We start from the raw sequence: 23,844 nt of genomic DNA, 5'->3' as shown, positions 1-23,844 counted from the left end.
TACGATATGTTGGGGTTGGCATCATGGGGCTCCTTAGCTGGGAAATTAATTGGTATACTTTTGGCTGTTTTCTGCCTCTCCTGAGGGTGGATTGGCCACACTGGGCAGAAAGCTACTAGGTACCAGGGAAAGTTTCTCTGTGTGTGTGAACTGGAGTTTGAGGTCTGCGTGTATTTGGCGTATGGCTGGCTGTGTGTGTACTGGCATGTGGCTGGCGGTGTGTGTGGAGTTGTGCTTGGTTGGTGGTGTGTGTGAGCTAGAGTGTGGCTGGCTGTGTGTGTAGGTTGGCACTTGCCTGGCAGTGTCTGTGGACTGGCACTTGCCTGGCGGTGTGTGGACTCGCCTGGCACTGTGTGTGAACTGACACTTGGCTGGCAGCGTGTTTGAACTGGGGATTTTGCTGGCAGTGTGTGACGACTGGCTCCTGGTTGTCAGTGTTTGTTGACTGGTTTGTGGATGGTGATGTGTGTGCTTGGCATTTGAGTGACGATGGGTAGGGTTTTATCATGTTAACTGTTTTATTTCTTGTCATCATTCAAAATCGTTATATTTTATTTCTCCTTTTTATCCTAGTCCAAAGCTTTTGATTTGCTTTGGTGGGACTTCATTTGTGGTATTGGCACTGGTAGATCTGCAAGTTGTGTAGTTGCATGTGTTTGGTAAGAAAACGTTTTTTGTACCGTTTTTTCTGAATTAGTATAATTTCCCTGCATGAATGTATTTTTTGTGAATGGTGTAATAATAACAGCATATTTAGCTTCTGTATTATTATGTGTGAAATTTTCCTTGGATTTGTGCATAATGTGTATTGTGTTGTCTTGTATGTAACTTTCTTTTGTTTTTCCCTTTCTAGTGGGATCTCATTGGTGCTTTCTGTTTCTGTGTAGAGTAGGTGCTGGTTAGTGTAGCTGTCTTTGGCAAGTGAGTGATATCGTTTTTAAGTAGATGGCTCTTTGTGATAAAGCCACAATTTGTTTATTACTTAATTCACATAGTGTTGGTTATTGTTGACTTATTTATCAAGTTACTTTTATTAAGAATTATGGCTAGCCACAGTACAGGAAGCTGGCCTTGTGTGGTTGGGTACCTAAGGTATTTACACCTTATACCTGGTCCAGGGTTCCCCTATTAGCGTAGTGTAGGCAGTGTGTAGAAGCCAGGCTCTGTACGGATAGCTGTGAATGAGCAGCCAAGGCTTATCTAGGAGACATGCAAAGCTCATGCAATACCACTGTAGTCACACAGCACATACACACATGAAAGAACCACACAGTGTTACAAAAATAAAGCTACTTTAGTTTAGTGACACAATTACCAAAATGTACTAGATAGACAACTGTCCAATAGGAGGCAAGTAACACACTAGGGAGGTACCATCTTTCTTGGCATGTTACCCCCAATTTCTACCTGTTTGTCAGTATGTTTTGCCTGTCTCACTGGGATCCTGCTGTTCAGGACCCCAGTGCTCATAGTTTGTGGCCTAATGTGTGTGTTGTTAGTAGTGCTTAACTGTGTCACTGAAGTTTGCTTATGCTCTTTCAGCTTCCAAATTAGTCACTATAGTTTAGTGACTTAATTTACCAATTCCAATTTGCACATAGTGCGCAAAGTTAGTGGAACCTGACAGGGTCTTTACATCCTCTGGGATCCCCTCAATAGTTTAAACCTTACTGAAAATGTTAGCACAAAATTAAGAAGGTTAATGTTTGGCTTTTACTTTCAGGGGCATATTTATGAGTGGTTGGTACCATGCATGAACCACGCAACGTGGTACATGCGTGACACAAACAACTAAGCCATATTTTTGGAGCAACACAAAGTCACTTTGCATGGCTTTGAATGGTTTAAAAAATACGGAGTAAGGAAGGGCAGCACAAATCACAGTGTTTCCCTAATCTGCTCAAGGGAGGCATTCTATGGACGTTGCTTGGGTGTTCCCACACAACTCCAATGGTTTTTGATGCATTTTTTTAGATTTACCAAACCCACTGAACCTGGGAATGGGCCAAAAAGACACGCCTCCCCAGGAGAGGTGTAAAGAGGAGAACTGTCTGTATTTCTCTTCATTTTTCCCTCTTTCTACGTGCAGCACACATAGAAAGAAGAAAAAGGCTCTTAGGATTGTTTTTGTGCAGTTAGGTGCTGTTAGAAATGGGGCCTTTGGTTGACAGTTAGGTTATCCCCTGTTCAAGCAAGGACCCTCACTCTAGTCAGGGTAAAAGAGAATCACCCTCAGCTAACCCCTGCTTACCCCCTTGGTAGCTTGGCAGAGCAGTAGGCGTAACTTCAGAGTGCTAGGTGTGAAGTATTTGTACTAACACACACAGTAACTTAATGAAAACACTACAAAATGACACAACACAGGTTTAGAAAATAGGAAATATTTATCTAAACAGAACAAGACCAAAACGACAAAAATCCCACATACAAAAGTCAAGTTATGAATTTTTAAAGATTACATTAAAAAATAGTGCTTAGAAAAACAAAATGCTTTGATGAGGTGTTAACACAGCATCGTAACTGAGTCGTTCCCAACAATCTGACACTAGCGGCGCCGGACACAGAGGCGCGTAGTCCTCCCAGGTACAGTACCTTGGTAAAGAAATGAAAATGAACCGATGCGCGGATTCAGGGATCACGGCATCTGTGCAAAATGTTGAATCCGTGCACTTCGAGCGGCGTCGGTCACGACGTGGTGCAGCAACTTCCACGGAGCCGTGGACTTCAGTGGGGCTGCAGCGATGTCGGGCCTGTGAAGGTCGTCGCGTTCCAGCAAAGATCACAGAAGCGGTTGCAGGCGGCGTCACCGGATTCAACAGCGGTGTCGGTCCGAAGTCGTCCAAAGTCGATTTCCACCAGCTTTCCTTTCAAGGGCCCAGGGACTGGATAGGGCACCACTTGTCAGAGCAGGAGTCTCTCCAGAGACTCCAGGTGCTAGTAGAGAGAAGTCTTTGCTGTCCCTGAGACTTCAAACAACAGGAGGCAAGCTCTAAATCAAGCCCTTGGAGATTTTTTCACAAGATGGAAGGCACACAAAGTCCAGTCTTTGCCCTCTTACTCTGGCAGAAGCAGCAACTGCAGGATAGTTCCACAAAGCACAGTCACAGGCAGGGTAGCTCTTCTTCCTCAGCTCTTCTCCAGGCAGAGGTTCCTCTTGTTTCCATAAGTGTTTCTAAAGTTGGTGGTTTTGGGTGCCCTTCTTATACCCAATTTCTCCTTTGAAGTACGCCTACTTCAAAGTAAAGTCTTTTTTTAATGTGAAATCCTGCCTTGCTGAGGCCAGGCCCCAGACACTCACCAGGGGGTTGAAGACTGCATTGAGTGAGGACAGGCACAGCCCTTTCAGGTGTAAGTGACCACTCCTCCCCTCCCTCCTAGCACAGATGGCTCATCAGGAAATGCAGACTACACCCCAGCTCCCTTTGTGTCACTGTCTAGTGTGAGGTGCAACCAGCCCAACTGTCAAACTGACCCAGACAGGGAATCCACAAACAGGCAGAGTCACAGAAATGGTATAAGCAAGAAAATGCTCACTTTCTAAAAGTGGCATTTTCAAACACACAATCTTAAAATCAACTTTACTAAAAGATGTATTTTTAAATTGTGATCTCAGAGACCCCAAACTCCACATGTCCATCCGCTCCCATAGGAAATCCACACTTTAATTAGATTTAAAGGTAGCCCCCATGTTAACCTATGAGAGGGACAGGCCTTGCAACAGTGAAAAACAAATTTAGCAATATTTCACTGTCAGGACATATAAAATACATTACTATGGGGGTCATTCCGACCCTGGCGGTCATGGACCGCCAGGGCCGGGGACGGAGGAAGCACCGCCAACAGGCTGGCGGTGCTTCGGGGGCAATTCTGACCGCGGCGGTAAAGCCGCGGTCAGAAAAGGGCAACCAGCGGTTTCCCACCGGTTTACCCCTGCCCCAAAGAATCCTCCATGGCGGCGCTGCTCGCAGCACCGCCATGGGGATTCTGACCCCCTTCCAGCCATCCTGGTCCTGGCGGTAAAAACTGCCAGGAACAGGATGGCGGGAACGGGTGTCGTGGGGCCCCTAGGGGCCCCTGCACTGCCCATGCCACAGGCATGGGCAGTGCAGGGGCCCCCTAACAGGGCCCCATAATGATTTTCAGTGTCTGCCTAGCAGACACTGAAAATCGCGACGGGTGCCACTGCACCCGTCGCACACCAGCAACTCCATTCGGAGCCGGCTTCATCGTTGCCGGGGCTTTCCCGCTGGGCGGGCAGGCGGCCTTTTGGCGGTCGCCCGCCCGCCCAGCGGGAAAGTCAAAATGACCGCCGCGGTCATTTGACCACGGTACGGTCTTCTGGCGGTGCCCTTGGGGCTACCTGGGGCCTACCTTAGGGGTGCCTTACATGTACGAAAAGGGAAGGTTTAGGATTGGCAAGTGGGTACACTTGCCAAGTCGAATTTACAGTTAAAACTGCACACACATACACTGCAGTGGCAGGTCTGAGACATGATTACAGGGCTACTTATGTGGGTGGCACAACCAGTGCTGCAGGCCCACTAGTAGCATTTGATTTACAGGCCCTGACACCTCTAAGTTCACCTTACTAGGGACCTACTAGTAAATCAAATATGCCAATCATGGATACACTAATCAACCATACAATTTACACAGAGAGCATATGCACTTTAGCACTGGTTAACAGTGGTAAAGTGCTCAGAGTTCAAAAGCCAACAGTAACAGGTCAGAATAAATAAGAGGCAGGAGGTAAAAAGATTGGGGATGACCCTGCATAAGCAAAAAAGTCCACTAGGTGTCCCTTCCTGCAAAAATACTATTCTTTGAATAATACTCTCCTCAGAGCACATCAATCAATGATAACAGCTTACAAGAAACAATTTTGATTTTGGTGTATTTTATGTGAAAGGACATTTCATTTAAATAATCTAATACAAGAGAAATTGCTCATAATGAAATATGTTTTATTACATTTAGATAAAAGGAAAATGCAGACACCAACAGATATTATGTAAGCTGATCAATTTTAGATAACTATAATAGACTTGCAGTGTATTGCTATTCATAAGATAAATATGAAATAGAAATATATGATAAACTAACATTCTTTAATTGTACATAGGTGAAACAATAAGATTATCTCAAATAATTACCTAAAGACTGGTATAAAAATATATTCTCTCTAATGTACTTTATTGTGCTAGATTTAGGCACATTCCTTACTCTATCCCAAAGTAACTAACACTGCAATAGCTGCAGGTCACAGTAAGGAACGTCTTTCCCACTTGGACATAGACTCTAGCCTGGCAGCACCACACAGACATTTAAAAGTGTGATCTGACATCAGGGAAAAATCCCCACATGAATTGGGCAGTATGGCTGAGAGCCATGATATTGACTGTTACACCGTAAAGCGCCATCATCAATGGGCAATTTGAACAGAATGTTTATGGCGCTACCAAGCCCACCACTGAACGGTGTCATTAAATCATCTGCAGTATATGTAAGACATAAAAAGAATATGTCAAAAGAATATGTCACCTTAATAAAATAGCAGCGGGCCAACTGGGCTTGATGCTAAGAGCCACACTCATGATGGTTCTACAGGAGGTGTGTCTAGAGCATTCTGACTCCAGTTCTGCTTTTCAGTTTACATACTCAGCCTTTCAGCTTTAAGCAGTGCTAACGTTGTTTTAAAGTAACATAGAAAAGAAATATAGGTATTACAAAATATTGGCAATACTGATATCAAGTACGTTGGGAATACCTATATTTTGTTTCAATGTGGGGGCCTAAAAATCTTCCAAGTTTGTATGGATGTTACTTCATAGTCATGAAAACAGTGATTATTCCATTGCAGATGCCATGTTTGGTTATTCTTTTTAATAAGTAGTTCAGGGCTACATTTGGTGCAAAATTACATCAGGATGTAGACCAGTTTCAATCTTGTATTCTGCAGTCTGCTTGCTACTCAGCTTCCGAACCAGCTAAAACTTCATAGGAGACACATGTGGCAGGCTCTTATACTGCTCAGAGTCCCCCCAAGTCAGTGGATAAGATTTCAGACAGAGCCTGTGGTCTGGCAATTTGTGCCTGCGAACAAAAAAAATAACAAGGAATGTTAGCAGGAGGCTGATATTCATGGTGAATAGACAAATAATACAAAACTTTACCCATCAGCTTGCTGGGTGACTCGTTGGCCTAATCCCTCGATGTTGGCATTTGCTGTGACCTGAAGGTGCCAAGATTTAATCTTAGCAGTACTAACATTGCCTTTCCTCTGAGCAAGCTTTTTAAATGAAGTACTTTCGATACTAACAAACCAGTTACTTACCTTCAGTAACGCATTATCTGGTAGAGACTCTATCTAGCTGCAGGTAATTCCTTACCTTTGAATTTCCTGGCGTCAGCTTGGAATCTGGAATTTTTGCTGAGCAATACCCTGCGCATGCCATCGGGGGCATTATTCGGATCCGCATGGAAGGGACGGCACCATGGGAATTGGAGGCCTGGACCACCAAGCTCTCCGGGGTGGGGTGTTGGGTGCGGAAATTAGGATCATTAGGAGCTGGTCAATGGCAGCAGCCGACCGTCTGATTTACAGGAGCCCCTGTGCTGGGTTTGGACCACGTCCCCAGCAGGACATCAGTGAGGGCTTTGTTAAATGGTAACATCAGTTCCGATGTGGAAACCCCCCGCCCCGTAGGCAAATCCAGGTCCAAGACCTCAGCTGCCCTACCAACACCGTAACATATGAGAGTCCCTCCTCTGTTGCCACAGTAGGAGGTGAGAGCATGCCAGTATCTGGAGAGGTATCCAGTGCACTGGCTTCCCCTAGTTCCTCATACCAGTCCATTTGCTCCAACCCATATTCTCAAGGGTCCTGAGACCCCTCCCATTTCTCACCTGTGCCTGGCTGATCATAATAAGCCTCAGGCAATGATCTGGCTCCTGTCGACGCAATCGAAGTCGGAATTGGCGTCGTACAACGCCATTCCGGCTTCGGATCCTCAGGAATGAAGATGGGGCTTGCACCACTGGTGGGCGCCGGTGGTATGGGGAGAGTCGACAACGGGGAAGGTGCTGGAGGAGGCTGACTATGTGCACTTGCCGTTGTCCCGGATCCGATATTGGATCCACAAGACACCAACGGCGCCGAGGCCGAAGCCGCTAGTGTGGAATCCGATGGGTCCCCTGCTGACCCAGCAGGCCCCGAAGGCGCACAAGCGAGGACAGCCCACTTAAATACGAGGCGCATGGCTTCGTAAAACTCCTTGAGTTGAGCGGGGGTCGCTCCGGCTCCTGGAAAGGGGGGGAGGCTAGAAGTCGGCCCTGGCATTAGTTCTGCCAAACCGTGCATGGAACGTTGACATTCCCGAATCACCTCGTCGGTTGACAGGAAGGGCGATGTCGAAGTCCGCTTGCCTGGGACATTGCTTTGGCAACAATAAAGGTATTGATTCCCCTACCTTCGTGTACACTACTTTTAAGTGGCAAAGAACTGTCTCGGGGAATCCTGCCAGCCGCAACGATCCTAAATGATTCTGTTGGGAGTTGAGGCAAGACTGCGTTGTTTGCATGTGAGACACCAGCACTGATCATATTTGGCCTTGCTACATCGTCGTGGGAATCGTCTGCCGAGCTGCTGGACATAAACGCTGTATGAGGTCATCAGTGTGGCAGTCTGACGCTAACCTGTTGCCATGCGGTGGAAGTGTGTGATCAGCAGCATAAGTTGAATTTTGACTGCAATGCTATTTAGGAAACCAGTGAGCATGTCGGTACCAGAGTCTAGCGTGCATGTTTTGTGGCCATATTTACTGGTTGGGAAGCATTTTAAACGAAGTGTGCCCAACCAGTGGCTAACACACATGCAACGCGCATGCAACATAGAAAGCTGGGAAAGAAATTACAGTTGTCACTAGGTGCACAACCAGCTCATGTAACATGAGCAATGAGATTCCCATTCTGCACTTGGAACAGTGACGGGCACAAACATTGGCATCTATAAGGAGAAACATGAAAATTACTATTAACTTTATATTAATTAAAAGAAATGCCTACAACAGTACACTCATTTAAATAGAAAATAAGTACATTATTAAAAGTATAACTATAGTTAATACCATTTGCGCAAATAAGGAAAACTGTCAGCACCATTCTTGCAGGTAGCAGGAACACCACCTATGAGTTGGCAAATATGGAAGGAGACTTTCGAGGCCTACTTAGAGGCAATTGATGGTGACAATTTTAATTTAAACAAAAGGCACTATTGAAACACAATTTAGCTACAAAAGACAGGGGCATTTTAAAAACATTACCCCCGGAGTAGTGAGTGTTTTCATAGTTGGAAATGTAGAGCATGGGTCCATATCTATAATTGATGACTATGCATCCATAATCAGCACATTGGAAAAAAAAATGTAATCCAGGAAAAAATATAGTTCTAGAAAGACATAAGTTTCTCCCAGATTCTAGGGGAGTCAATAGATTAATTTTTGGCAGCACTCTGAACACTTGCAACAAGTTGCAATTATCGTGAGTTTTGAGATGAAATAATCCAGGATCAACTAATTGAGAGACCGAATAATAAAAGGTTCAAGAAAAACTTTTGGCCACAGAGCATCCTGACTTGCAAACTGCTTTAAAGTTAGCGAGGAGCATTGAACATTCAAAACATTGTATGAAGGAAATGAATGACAGAGCAAAGACTGCAGAAATAAAACAAATAAAAATGAAACAAAGTTTAAATCCAGCCATGAAAGGAAACAAAGAAAAAGTATATTGTGAGCCCGATGTTTCACCATCTAGGAACAAGAGTGAGAAAAATTAGATGTGCTTCCGTTGTGTCAGTAAGTTAGATCTGGGTAATTCCAAGTTTTATGCAGCAGTGAACCAGTCATGTTTCAAGTGTGGAAAAGGGGACACTATACACGTGCATGTAGAGCAAATACCAGCACAAAAAGTATTACACCACAGATGATCAAGATGATTGAAAAGAATTACTTTGAATCTGATGAAGAAGACAACATCATACTTATGCTCTCATCAGGTAGTCCAGAATGGAATGGAACTATTGAAATATCATCCATGATGGAAGCAAACAAAAGGAAACCTCCATCTTGTATAGTTTCCGTTAACAATAAGAATGTGAAATGTCTAGCAAATTCAGGTTCTCCTTTCAAATTACTTTATATGAGTGATTTTGATGCTATCGATAATGTAGAAATGCAAGAATCTTGTATAACATTTTTTGCATATGGTGGAAAGCGGGTGGAAGTGATTGGTACATTTGAGGCTCATTCGCAATTTGATAGAAAATGAGCTGTGGTACCTGTGTATATTGTGAAAGATGGAGCGAATCTGTTAGGTTGGGACGAGCAAGAGGAGTTAGGAAACATATCGGGGCCAAATCATCTTGATATGGTATCAGTCCAAAGAAGTGGTATATGCCACGTTAATCCAGTACTAACCAATGATTGGATTAAAAACTACCCTGAAATATTCAGTGAGAAATTAGGAAAACTTAAAGGGTTTCAACATCGCATAATATTAAAACAAAGTGCCAAAGCTGTGGCTCGCAAAGTACACAAAGTGCCATTAGGTTTACGAACAGAATTAATGCAAGAATTAGACAAATTGTGTTCCTTGGACATAATTGAGCCCATTGAGGGGTCTGAATAAGTTAGCTCCCATAGTACTAGCCCGTGAGGCAGTTAAGTCCTTAAGACTTTGTGTGGATTTGAGAGACTTGAATGGCAATATTTGGGTTGATCTCCAACCGTTACCAAACATTAATGAAATGTTGGCAACTTTGGGTGGCACAAAACTTTTCACTTCCCTTGATATAGCCTTGGCCTACCATCAGATAGAATTGAGCAGAGATTCAAGACATTACACATTATTTCTGACTTCTGAAGGGGACTATAGATATATATGTATGCCATTTAGTCTGGCATCTGCAGTATTTCAATGATTGATTAACAGATTGTTTGATAACAAAAAAGGGGTCATGTATTTTCAAGATGACATTTTGATATTTGGGGAGACTGAAGAGGTACACAATGAGTGAGAGAGGTATTGGAGATGATAAAAATAAGTGGTTTAACATTAAGGAAAGACAATTGCAAGTTTTAGCAAAAAGGTGTAGATTACTTGGGACATCATGTGTCAGAAAAAGGTGTGGAACCCAAATTAAAAATTTTGGATGCCATCCAACATGCACCTAAACCCAATGATAAAGACCAAGGGCAGATTTATGGAAAGTGGTGCTGGACCGAGTGCAGCGCCACTTTCCCTGTGCCCCTCAATGTCCCCCTACCGCCATTATGTTTGTGCTGTATTTAAAATACGGTGCACCATGGTGCAGGGTGGGGGGCAATAGCGTTGTTTTTCATGACGCTATCGATGTACTCTGCAGAAGTAGCGCCAAAATATTGACACTACTCCTGCACAGTACATAGAGGCCCATTAAAAATAATGGAAGCCCCCTTTTAAAGCCACCTCTGAGCAGGCTTTAAAAGTAGCATACAAAATGATGAAGGGAAATCTCTTAGATTTCCTGGCACAATTTGTTTGTCCTCCCTAACGGGTTAATGCCGCCTTTGCATACATTATGTCTGGCGCAGACATAATGTAGCGCAAAGGGTTACAGAGTGGCGCAATACATGCATTGTGCCACTCTGTTAATACGGCACGGGGATTTTGGCCTTGTTGGGCCACATTAACGTCAAATATAAAGACACTAATGTGACGCTAGGTGGTGCTAAGGGACTATAAATATGCCCCCAACTGTGATCATTTCTGGGTTTAGTAGAATAATAAGCAAAGTTTGTTTATAAATTTTCTGACAAGACAGCATGTTTACATAATCTTCTTAAGAAGAACGTCAATTATGTGTGGAGCAATGAATGCACTGAGAGCTTTGAGTGAATCAAAAAGGATATTGCTAAAGAGCATCCCCTCAAAGATTTTAATATCAATGATCTATGTATTGTTTCCACCAATGCCAGCAATATTGGTCTTGGTGCTGTGCTTATTCAGCAGTGAGGTAATAAAAAGGAAGAAAAGAAATGGTTTCTTACCTGTAACTCCAGTTCTCTCGTAGGGGTATTTCCATGATAGTCATAAGCACTGAATAGTTCCGCGCGCCTGCGGGGACCCCGGAGCACTGTTGTGTAGTATATTCTTAAGTGCAATCATCAGCTCCTTGACAAAAAGGTCTGTGAAAAACACTTAAGAATAACAATGTGCAGCCTATGTGAACAGCTACACAGGCCAAATTGTTAGAAGAAAAAAACAGTTGTAGTGTAAATTTCACGTTTAAACCTCTATTTATTCTATAAATACATAAATAAATACATTCTCATATTTTATTTACACCTCTCATGAGAATAAAACAATGTAGGGCAGTGTAGCCCATAGGCTGCCATTATACAGAATGAAAATAGAACTGTGCCTTTAAGAAAGTAAAGTCTTCCTGTTTCCCATCATGCACAGCAAAAGGCAGTTGCCTCAGTTCTTTTTTGGAGGCTATTAACCTGACATGAAGAAAAAACAAAACATTTGTTGGAGTACCAACCTCCATAATATTCATGTTCTATGTCAACTCCACCGGGGAGGAGGGAGGGTTGCTTATGACTATCATGGAAATACCCCTACGAGAGAACTGGAGTTACAGGTAAGAAACCATTTCTTCTCTCGTAGGGGATTTCCATGTATAGTCATAAGCACTGAATAGAGTAGCAAGCCCATCCCCATAACCGCGGTGGAGTAGACATAAGAATACTGAGAAAAACATGAATCATGCAAACAAATTCTTGAGCAAAGCCTGCCCAACCTGAGCATCTGCCCTAGCGTCTGTATCAAGGCAGTAATGCTTAGTAAAGGTATGGACCGACCTCCAAGTGGCAGCCTTGCATATTTCTGCCAAAGGGACATTTCTCATCAAGGCTACAGTAGCTGCTTTCCCTCTGGTAGAGTGGGCTTTTGGCCTACCACCAAGGGATTTGTTTGCTAACTGATAACATAACATTATACATGAAACAATCCACCTGGATAAAGATTGTTTAGATGTACCCAAACCTGTTCTGATTGGGCCATAGTTAATAAAAAGCTGTTGTGATTTTCGTAAGCTTTTTGTCCTGTCCAAGTAAAATTTCAAGACTCTCTTTACATCCAGAGAATGCAGAGTTCTCTCAGCAGGAGTAGCTGGATCCTGAAAGAAAGTCGGTAATGAAATTGTTTGGTTCACATGGAAGTCGGAGACTACCTTAGGTAAAAATTTTGGATGAGTTCTCATTACCACTTTTGCAGAATGAAAAACCGTGTAGGGTTCCTGAGCGCAAAGGGCCTGGATTTCGCTGACCCTACGCGCTGAAGTGATTGCCACCAGAAAAGCAGCTTTCCATGTGAGATGTTGCAGCGATGCCTTATGTATTGGCTCGAATGGCGGCAGCATCAGACGTGATAAGACAACGTTCAGTTCCCATGGAGGAGAAGGCTTTCTAATGGGGGGAAAAACCTTCTTTAAACCTTCTAGGAAATCCTTAATAATCGGAATCCGAAAAAAGGAAGTTTGTGAAGGACTCTTTCTGTATGCTGTGACAGCCGCCAAGTGAACTTTTATTGACGACAGTTGTAAGCCCGATTTTGCCAAACTTAACAAGTATGGCAGGATAGATTGTTCTCCACAGGAAACCGGGTCAATGTTGTTGTGTAAACACCAAATGCAGAATCTCTTCCACTTGCTTGCATAGGCTGATCGTGTGGAAGGGCGCTTTGCTTCCTTCAGAATTTCCATACAATCCTGAGGTAGGTTCAAGTGTCCATATTGCACTAGCTCAGGAGCCATGCTGCCAAACTCAACGATGAGGGGTTGGGATGAGATATCTGCCCTCTGAACTTCGTGAGAAGGTCCGGACGATATGGTAGCCTGATGTGTGGTTTGAGTGACCGGTGAAGAAGGTCTGGGAACCACCACTGGCGTGGCCACTCCGGAGCAATTAGGATCATTTTGGTCTGAACATTGGACAGCTTCTGGAGGACCGCCGGAATCAGGGGAAGCGGTGGAAAGGCGTAAAGAAATGCTCCTGACCAGCTTATCCACAGGGCATTCCCTAGTGTCCCTGGATGGTAATATCTGGAGGCGAAGTTTTGGCATTTTTTGTTTTCTGGGGTTGCGAATAGGTCTGTAGAGGGGGTACCCCAGAGTGCGAAAATGGAATGAACGACGTCGTCGTGTAGTACCCATTCGTGGTTCTCGTCCATTACCCGACTGAGGGCATCCGCTTGAACATTCTGGATGCCGGGCAGGTGAGTTGCCACTAGTGACAGGTTCCTGGCTAGAAGCCAATGCCAGATTGTCTGAGCCTCTCTGGATAAAATTCTGGACCTGGTGCCTCCTTGTTTGTTCACGTAGTACATAGTGGCCACGTTGTCTGTCTGGAGAAGGAGAGTTTCCGTTCTCAGAGAGGGAAGGAAGGCTTTGAGCGCAAGGTGGACTGCGCGAAGTTCCAGCAGGTTGATGTGATAGAGACTCTCTCTCTGTGACCACTCGCCTTGGACTCGAAGATGTTCCATGTGCGCCCCCCATCCGATCAGTGACGCATCTGTTACGATGGTTTGAGATGGGGGCCGTTGTTGGAACGGAATCCCCACCAAGAGATTGCTGGGTAAACACCACCACTTGAGGGATTGTAGGGTGTGAGGAGAAAGAAGGACTTTGTTCTCCCAATCGTCCCTCAGTTGACACCACTGATCCTCCAGGTTTTCCTGCAATGGTCTCATATGGAGGCGAGCATTGGGAACCAGATGGATACAAGACGCCATCGAGCCCAGTAGAGAAGCTATTATTCTTGCAGTGGCTTGAGGTCTTTCCTGCAGTTGTTTGCACTTCTGGAGAATCGATAACCGTCGTTCCTCCGAAGGAAACACCTTTCCTAGCCTGGTATCTACAATGGCCCCTAAGTAATGCAACCTCTGAACAGGTGTTGCTGTAGATTTCAGGAGATTGACTTGAAGACCAAGTTTTTGCAGCAGTTGTAGAGTCCATTCGAAATGTTGCTGTGTCTCGAGACAACTGGAGGCCTTTATGAGCCAATCGTCTAGATAGGGGTAGACGAATATTCGCTGTTTCCTCAAATGGGCGGCTACTACCGCCATGCATTTGGAAAAAGTTCTTGGCGCTGATTTTAGGCCGAAAGGTAGAACTGCAAATTGGTAATGGCGTTTTCCGACAGTGAACCTTAGGAATTTTCGATGTTTCTTGGTTACTGGGATGTGAAAGTAAGCGTCGCAAAGATCTATTGCACATAGCCAGTCGCCCTGACGTAGATGTGGATAAATTTGGTGTAAGGCTAACATCCTGAATTTTTCTTTGCGAATCCATTTGTTTGCTGTCCTCAGATCTAAGATGGGACGAAACTCTTGTTTGTCTTTTTTCGGTACAAGGAAATATCTCGAATAAATCCCCTTCCCTTGCTGGCTGATGGGAACGGGTTCTATGGCTCTTTTTTGCAATAGGATATTGACCTCTAACTGTAGAGCTTCGAGATGGCGGTTGGCTGTTTTGGGTGGAACAGATGGTGGAGGACTGGTGAATCTGAGAGCGTAACCATGTCTCACAATATTCAATACCCAGGCGTCTGTTGTGATGCGTAGCCACTCGTCCAGATGATTTGAGATACTTCCCCCTACCGGAGTGGATAACGGAGGAGGGGGAAGCAAAGATTCAGGGCTTAGACGTGGGAGCCTGTCGAGTTGCCTGAGTTTGAGGTGTTGAACGACCCCTTGTCGACCTTCGCTGAGTAGAGAAACCCCTTTGATACTGCTGTTGTTGCTGCTGCTGGGGGCGCGAAGACATCCAGTGTGGCGACTGATACCGGTGGGTGAAAAGTCGTCGTTGATATGGCCGGAAAACCTTTCTTTGTTCTTTCGGTCTTTCCATCCCTACCGCTTTCAAGGTATCTAGTTCAGCTTTCATTCTAGCCATCTCGTCATCGGCATGAGAACCGAACAAGGTGGAGCCCGAGAAAGGCAGGTTTTGTATTCTCTGCTGCGCTTCAGGTTTGAGTGATGTAAGTCTCAACCATGCATGCCTTCTGAGCGCTATCCCGTGTGCATAATTGTGTGCGGATAGCACCGAAGAGTCAGCTGCAGCACTTATAATTTGGTTAGACACCATGGCTCCCTCACCCACGACCTCCAGGAAATCTTCCCTTTTATCCTTAGGAAGATGTTCCGCAAACTGTATTAAAGAGTCCCAGAGGGCACGATCGTACCGCCCTAATAACGCAGTAGCGCTGGCTGCCTTCATCGTGACGGCTGCAGTAGAGCATACTTTTCGTCCTGCAGCATCTATCTTTCTGCTCTCTTTATCTGGAGGTGAAGAAGAAGATGGTGAGGTTGAATGCAGTTTCTTTGCCGCTACTATGACCACCGAATCAGGAACTGGGTCCGACCTCAAGAATAGAGGATCTTGTTCTGGTGGACGATATTTTTTAATAAGTCTGGAAGGAGCAGACTTTGTTGCGGCCGGTGCAAGGAAAATATCCATTGCTGGTTCAAGGAGACCTGGAACCAGTGGAAGCAAAGGTCTGGAAGATGTCCTGTGATGCAAGGTCTCGAAGATCACTGACGTCGATGGGGCAGGTACCGCCAGCGGGATGTTCAGCTTGGTTGCCCCTCGTACTAAGACCTCCTGGAACGTATTCACATCATCTATGGGGGACACTCTCGGGGACGGTGAGTCCGATAGGGTTGGAGAGTAGTCCCGTGTAGACGAAGAAGAACGCCTGTGATGTGAATGCTGAGATCTCTGTGGGTCATGACGGTGCCGAGAGGAAGAAGAGCGTCTAGAGGAATGTCCCGAACGTCTTACAGACCGCGTTGGAGTCCTCAAAACAGACTCTGCAGGCGGAGCCGGAAGAGGCGCCGTAGGTGTTACCGGCGTCTGTGGCAATGGTGATTGTCGAGGAGAGAGTTGTGGAGACGCTGGAAGGAGGATGATTGAAGCCGAGGATTCTGAGGTTGTATAAACCCTCCTAGGTCTTTTTGATTGTCTCGACGTCGACACACTCCTCGACGTCGAAGTACGGTGACGGCGAGTGTCCTTCGCCGTCGATTCTTCTCGCCGTTGAGAATCTCTCGACGACGACCCTCGACGTCGCCGTGATGACGGTGAACGTCTACGACGTCGAGCACCCCTCGACGTTGATCGATCTCGCCGTTTCGACGGCGAACCGGATTCAGATCTCCTCGACGTGGAACGTCCTCGCCGTGTCGACGGTGACCCAGATCTCGACGGCGAAAGTCCACGCCGTCTCGACGGCGAAATCGTCGTCGACGGCGAGCGATGTCTCTTTCTCGCCGGCGAACCACTCCTCGACGGCGAGCATGTTGGCGCCGTTCCTTGCCTCGACGTCGACGCCCTCGACGTCGTCGGAGACCTGTGCCGTTTTTGAGCCGGTCTGGTCGGAGTTATAGAGGAACCAGTGTGAGCCCTGGTAGAAGACTGACCTTCTCCTCGCTCTGTGGTAGAATGACCACTTTTCCTCCTGTCCTCTTTCGCCTGGAGTCGGATCTTCTCCCTGTCACGAAGGGTCCTTCTGGAGAAGGTTTTGCAGATGTCACACGACTCCGGTTTGTGGCTGGATGGAAGGCAAATTATGCAGACCCGATGTGGATCTGTTTTGGCCTTTTTTCTGCCACAAGAAGGACATTTGTCAAACAGTGAAGGCATTTCTGAAGTAGAAAAACCTCAAAATTCTGTCAGAATCTAACAGAAAAAAGCAGAAAATTATCACTCAATGTTAAAAACGTCGAGTGAAAATGAAATTCAAAAGATTTTAAATGAATTTCTGTCACAAAAGGATTTTGTGAGGTAGAGCTCAATGCTTCAGGGTCCTGTCAGAAAGGAGCCGGAAAAAAGAACTGAGGCAACTGCCTTTTGCTGTGCATGATGGGAAACAGGAAGACTTTACTTTCTTAAAGGCACAGTTCTATTTTCATTCTGTATAATGGCAGCCTATGGGCTACACTGCCCTACATTGTTTTATTCTCATGAGAGGTGTAAATAAAATATGAGAATGTATTTATTTATGTATTTATAGAATAAATAGAGGTTTAAACGTGAAATTTACACTACAACTGTTTTTTTCTTCTAACAATTTGGCCTGTGTAGCTGTTCACATAGGCTGCACATTGTTATTCTTAAGTGTTTTTCACAGACCTTTTTGTCAAGGAGCTGATGATTGCACTTAAGAATATACTACACAACAGTGCTCCGGGGTCCCCGCAGGCGCGCGGAACTATTCAGTGCTTATGACTATACATGGAAATCCCCTACGAGAGAACATAGCATTTGCATCAAGAACTTTGAGGAGAGACGGAACTACATATTCCACAATTGAAAAGAAAACCATAGCCATGTGGTCGGGTGTACATTTTTAGAACTTTCTGTGGGAAAAAGGTTTATTTTGAGAACAGACCACAAGTCATTGGTGGACCTATTCACCATGAGGGGAGGAGGCAGAGCTACCCCTTGCGTTGCAAAGTAGCAATACAGATTACAGGAATTCAATTACAAGTCAGAATATGTGCCAGGTGTGAAGGATCGCGTGGCTTTCTATATTACCTTTGACAGAGTTTGAAGACAGACTGGACGTAGTGGGTGAAGTAGAGATGGTGTGTGTGGTGAATTCTGTTGATGAAGTATCAAAGGGGGGCTTTGACGGAACAGGAGTGGATAGATGTGTTAACAAATGAGGAAGAACTGCAGAGGCTAATGAGTTTCGTCACAAAGGGATGGCCTATTGTGAAAAAATAACCCCGAAAGCATTCATTCCCTACAGAAGAATTGAAGAAGAGTTGTCCACTGTTAAGAACATCATGCACAGAAGTGATCGATAGTCCAAACCAGTTTACATAAAATAGTATTAGATTTGGCCCACAAGGGGCATCTTGGAATACATACTATGAAACATACAGTAAGAGAAGATTTCTGGTGGCCCGGAGTGGATAAAGCAATTGAACATTATGTCCATGATTGCTTAATGTGTGTGTTAAGTGATAAATCTGAGGTAACATATCCCTCACCTGCGACCCCTATTGAGGTTGAGAATGTACCATGGTCAAAGGTCGCATTTGATGTTTCAGGACCTTTCAGAGTAATTGGAAGTTCACCAAAGTATGCCTTAGTCAAGTTGGACTATATGACCAAATGGCCTGAAATAAAGTTTTTGGCTAATGTAGACTCTGATTCAGTTATTAGATTTTTCAAAAAAGTGTTTCTGAGGGATGGTTTCCCTGAAGAGATTGTGACTGATAATGGTACACAACTAGTGTCAGGAGAGATGGAGGATCTTCTAACAAGCTCTCTTCACCATCTCCGTAGCACCGGCCTGGTGGAGAGACTCAACTGTGTTTTAAAAGATAATCTGCAGCTTGCTCTTATCAATGGATTGCATTGGAAAGAAGCAATTGAAGATTTAATGTGAGGGATCACAGCTACTCCCCAAATAAGTACAGGAATATCCCCTTTCTCATTACTGAGAGGAAGAGTAGCTGGTTCTAAATTAAATATAGAATGGATGGCAAGAAAGAATGTTGACATGGCTAAAAAAACAAGTTACTTACCTTCGGTAACGCATTATCTGGTAGAGACTCTCTCTAGCTGCAGATTCCTAAGCTTAAAATTGCCAGGCGTCTGCTTGGAATCCAGAACTTTTGTTGAGCAATACCCCTGCGTGTGCCATCGGGTAGCTCCATTTGGATTCACAAGACATTGTTGGAATTGTCAGTGCCATCTATGATGTCACTGTCACCTATAAAGGCGCAACCCAGGTGCTCGTAGGTCACTTACTTTTCAACAACATTTCACACCATAAGTGCAGAGCCATGTAAGAAACTGACAAGTTTTTTCTGTGCCAAAACTAGGGCCCTGAAAGGGACAACCCCTAACCATAGCAAATTAGTCTGCAGAGCGGGGAGACATGGGTGGGTGGAAGTAATCTGCAGCTAGATAGAGTTTCTACCAGATAAGGTGTTAACGAAAGTAAGTAACTTGGTCTCATCTGATAGAGGCTTCTAGCTTCACATTCCTAGAATAGATACCTAAGGCATAACCTTCTGGCGGTGGGCTGTGGACAAATTCACTTCAGACTAAAAAGTCCTGCAGGACCAAATGGGCAATATGCCAGTCTCTGCAGGCCTGATTGTCCAGGCAGTAGTGTTTGGCAAACATGTGCAGAGATGTCCTATTTGTTGCCTGGCAAATGTCCAGGACTGGTACACCTCATGCTAACACTGTGGTAGCAGACTTTCCCCTGGTGGAATGGGCCCTCAAGCCCTCAGGAGGCTGCTTTTTGGCCAGAGCGTAGCAGATTTCTATGCATAGAATGACCCAGTGTGAAATGGTTTGTTTCTGCACTACCCAATCTTTCTTTGCTCCAACGTACTCCACGATGAGTTGGTCGTCCGCCCGGAACTCTTTTGCGTGGTCAAGTAGATCGACAACGCTCTTTTTGGGTCCAGTCGATGGAGTCACTCCTCTTCTTTAAAGGGATGCGGGGCACCAAAGAAGGTCTGCAGGGTGATAATCTGACCCAGGTGAAATGGGTAACCACCTTAGGGAGGAAAGAAGCAGGAATACAAAGCACTGCCTTGTCCGGAAATACTGTGAAATACGGAGACTTGGATGACAAAGTCTGCATCTCACTCACAGTCTGGGCATTATTGCCAAGAAGAAGTCTGTCTTGATGATGAGCAACCAGTGGGGACAGTTGTGCAGTGGCTCGAAGGGAGCACACATAAGATAGTTTAGAACTAGATTTAAGTCCCACTGAGGCATGAGAAAGGGCAAAGGAGGAAACATATGTACAAGCCCTTTGAGAAATCTATGTAGAATAGGTGATTTGAACAAGGAAGACTGATCAGGCAGCCATAGAATATCAGACAAAGCAGAAAGATATTCCTTGAATGCGCCCAATGCAGAGCTCTGCTAAGCAAAGGACAAATAAAGAGAAGGATATCCGAGAGAGTGGCAGAAAGAGGATCAATAGATATTTCTGTACAAAAATCTACAAATCGCTTCCAATGGCATATGTATACCATCTTGGAGGAGGGACACCTGACTGCCAGAATAACTTTACAGACTTCAGGAGGAAGGTCAAAGGCTGTCAATTGCCACCGCTCAATCTCCATGCATGAAGGCGCGGAGTTGACAGGTTTGAGTGGAGAAGCTTACCCTACTGCTGCTACAGAAGATCTTCCCAAAGGGGCATCTTGATTGGAGAATCAATGCTCATTTTCAGAAGCTAGAGATACCAGACTCTCTGTGCCCAGTCTGGAGCCACAAGGATTACTTGGGCCAGGTTGTTCTTGATCTTCATGAGAACTCTGGGCAGAAGTGGTATGGGCGTAAAGGTGTACATGAGGCTGCAGGAAACCACCATATTTCTAGCATAGTTACCCCCACTTTTTGTCCGATGTCAGTGTATTTAGACTGTAGTTCACTGGGATCCAGCTAATCAGGCCCCCAGTGTCTGTGTTCTCTCCTCTAAAGTTGGTTGCTAGTACACTTTTACACCCACAATTGGCATACTGGGGCCCCCATGTAGGTCCCAACTACATGGTACATAGGTACCCTTGGCATTGGTATACCAGAGGCCTCCCATGGGCTGCAGCATGTATTATGCCACCCATGGGAGCCCATGCAAACTGTGTCTGCAGGCCTGTCATTGCAGCCTGTGTAAAATGGTGCATGCATCTTTCACTTAGGATATAAGGCTTGCCCTATACCCTGGTCACTGCATTTAGACACTGTAAGTCTCCCCCTTCTTATAGGTCCTTCAGCCCAAGGGCATGACCATGCCCTTAAATGTCAGGGTATCCTTGCATAAGCAGGGTACCCCTACAAACCCCAGACTCCATTCCCTGGGATATGTAAGTGCGGGGAAGTTAACTTAAGGTATGTAGTGGACACTGGTCAACACAAGTAGTCCAACTACATAATAACATGTTCAAACATGTTGGAATCATGGAACTACACTGATTCCAGTGTTAGGTGCATGACCCCCCGTACTCTGGGGGCTCCTTAGAGGATCCCCCAGTTCTGCCTGTGCAGCCATTCTGCTCTCCTGCTGGTGAGACTGGCTCAAGCAGAGGAAGGCAGAACAAAGGATTTCCTGCAAGGGAGAGGTGTGACCATCTCTCCCTGTGTATTAGGTGTCTAAGGGCTGGGGTGGGTTGCTTTTAAACACCACCACACTTCTTTAAAGGACACATTTGGTGCCCTCCTTGCATGATCCAGTTTGCACCAGTTCAGGAACCCCCCCCATTCCTGCTCTGGTGTGAAACTGCACAAAGAACAGGGGAGTGACCACCCCTTGTCCAGCTTCTCCCCTAGGGAGGTGCACAGAGCTCTGCCAGGAGGTGGGTTGATTCTGCCATCATGGAAACAATATGTGCAGAGGCCCCTGGGAGCATCTGACTGGTTAGCCCAGGTAGATGACATCCCTTACCCCCTCTAACAGGTGGGTCACTACAGAGAGTGACCAACCCCCTTTTAGGGTTACTTAATGACTCCCTCGCGGGTGGGTTCTCAGATTCATCAAGGAACTCTCTGCAAGACATCTTCTGCTCCTGGCCTCAGGAACCGCTGTTTGTCTGCTTTGGAACCAAAAGAAGTCTGCTCCTGGTGGGAAGGCTCCCAGTGCAACATTGTTTCTCTGGATCATGCAAGAATTCTGCAACATCCAAAGATGTGCACCCTCCAGGGTCAAAAGGATTCTGTTTGCACCTGGAAGCACGAAGGAATCGCCCTTGGAATGAAGGAGTCCACAGGATCAGCAAGAGAAAGTCGACCACGGTTAGGGTCTGCTGTCCCAAAGACATCGAAAGACACTGCATCACAGGTGGTGGGTCTGTGGCTTTCTCTGTGTCCTGCTTGTCTTCTGACCAACTTGAGAGACTGTGGGCCCTTGCTCCTGCCAGTGGACTGGAACCCCAGTGACTGTTGCTCTTGCCAAGGCCTTGATGACTCTGGGAGATGTTCAGGCACCAAAAAGCCCCAGCATGCAGCACTCTGCAACTTGAAGCTTGTCCCCTGTCCTGCAGCTCCTGCGATATGGGACTTCTGTTTTGTGGTGCTGCTGAGGCACATGAACACATATGAAAGAAAATACTCAGTGGTACAAAAATAAAGGTACTTTCTTCAGTGATACACTTGGCAAATATACCTTAGAGACCATACTTCCTCAGTAGGTAAGTAATGTACACAATATATACACACTAGTATCCAAAAACAGGTAAGTAAACAGTTAGATAATAGTGCAAATAGTGAAAATCACAATAGCTAGAAATAGGCCTGGGCGAACACAAACCATATACTAAGAAAGTGGAACGCGAATGTCTGTTTCCCACCTAGTCAAGTGTAGTGTGTAGAGGGGCGCTGGGAGTGTAAGAAAACACAAAAGGTAAATAATAGAACCCACCTTAGAGCCCAGGAAAGTAGGAGTAAATCACAGGAACTTTCCTACTACACAGAAGAAAACAAAAAAGAAGATAATGCAAGAACCAGAAGAGACTGCAAGACACCAACAACTGATTCCTGGACCTGAAGACCTGTATAAGAAGGGGAACAAGTCCAAGAAGCACAGAAGAGTCCAGGAAGAACGGGAGCTGCTAACCCAGATGAAGGTGCAAAAGTGGAAACACCGGTGAAAAACAACAGTCAGTACTGCACCCAAGAAAACGGATGCGGGTTCCTGGTTGGTGCAGATGATGTTCCATGCTGGATGGATAATTGCAGTCTGGTTTGCATGGCTGGATGCCGCCAACAAGCCTTGGCAAATGCAAAGTTTGCGGTTGGAGGACAATGGCACTGCCTGGGACCAGGAAGGACCAGGTTGACTCTACCCAGGAGGGGGAGTCAGAGGGAGCCCTCAGCAGTCCAGAGAGCCCTCAGAAGACCATGCAGCATGACTAGGAGTACCACAAGATGAGGACAAAGAAGGTGCAAATGGAGGCCCATGCAGCACTACAACAAAGGGTCCCACGCAGCAGGAGAACATCGTGGGAGCTGTGCATAACAGGAGAGGGTGCTGGAGACTAGAGCTGTGTACAAAGAACTTCATGGAAGGTTGCACACAAGCCTTGGCAACTGAAATCATGCGGTGCAAGGGGGTACTGTCTTGCATGGGAAGGCAAGCCCTTACCTCCACCAAAGTTAGACAGCTGGACGTCAGGACCGTCAAGACCACATCAGTCCAAGCCACCAGTCGTTGCTGCAGAGGGAACCTTCTGGAGAAGGGAACTGATACCTTTACTTCTAGGGAGATTCCTTCACTCTGCTGGTGCAGGCTGAAGACTGGAAACCCTCTGAGGATGTACGACTGGGAAACAGTTGCAGTTGCTGGCAAGAGCTGAAGATACAGTGTTGCAGAAGTTATCCTGGCTTCTTTGTTACAGTTTTGTAGAGTTCCTGGAGGTCCAGATGCAGTTTCTTCGGTGAGAAGGTGAATTAAAGGACGTTGAGAATTCCTACTGGAGTCTTGCAATCCGAATCTGAAGAACCACCCAAGGGAGAGACCCTAAATAGCCCTGAAAGGGGGATTGGTCACCTAACTAGGTAAGCACCTATCACAGAAGGGCTCTGATGTCACCTGCTGATACTGGTCACTCAGATGCTCCCAGAGTTCCCTGACCATCCTGAAAACAAGATGACAGAACCCAGGGACCCTCTGGAGGAGCTCTGAGCACCACCCCTGGGGTGGTGATGGACAGGGGAGTGGTCACTCCCTTTTCCTTTGTCCAGTTTCGCACCAGAGCAGGGACTGCGGGTCC

At 45.7% G+C, this 23,844-nt stretch overlaps 1 protein-coding gene across 2 annotated transcripts in view; it reads right to left on the bottom strand.

Moving 5' to 3' along the window:
- Positions 1-4,976: 4,976 nt before the first annotated feature.
- Positions 4,977-23,844, bottom strand: part of LOC138265247 (fibrillin-2-like) — a 514,969-nt gene continuing 496,101 nt past the window's right edge. For both annotated transcript variants that reach the window (XM_069212836.1, XM_069212838.1), the window contains one exon: positions 4,977-6,093. The gene's annotated coding sequence lies outside the window, so the exon portion shown is untranslated. The remainder of the gene's footprint in view (positions 6,094-23,844) is intronic.

The sequence above is a fragment of the Pleurodeles waltl genome, chromosome 11, assembly GCF_031143425.1.
Source record: "Pleurodeles waltl isolate 20211129_DDA chromosome 11, aPleWal1.hap1.20221129, whole genome shotgun sequence".
Taxonomy (NCBI): domain Eukaryota; kingdom Metazoa; phylum Chordata; class Amphibia; order Caudata; family Salamandridae; genus Pleurodeles; species Pleurodeles waltl.
This window is presented reverse-complemented; position numbering and strand designations above follow the sequence as displayed.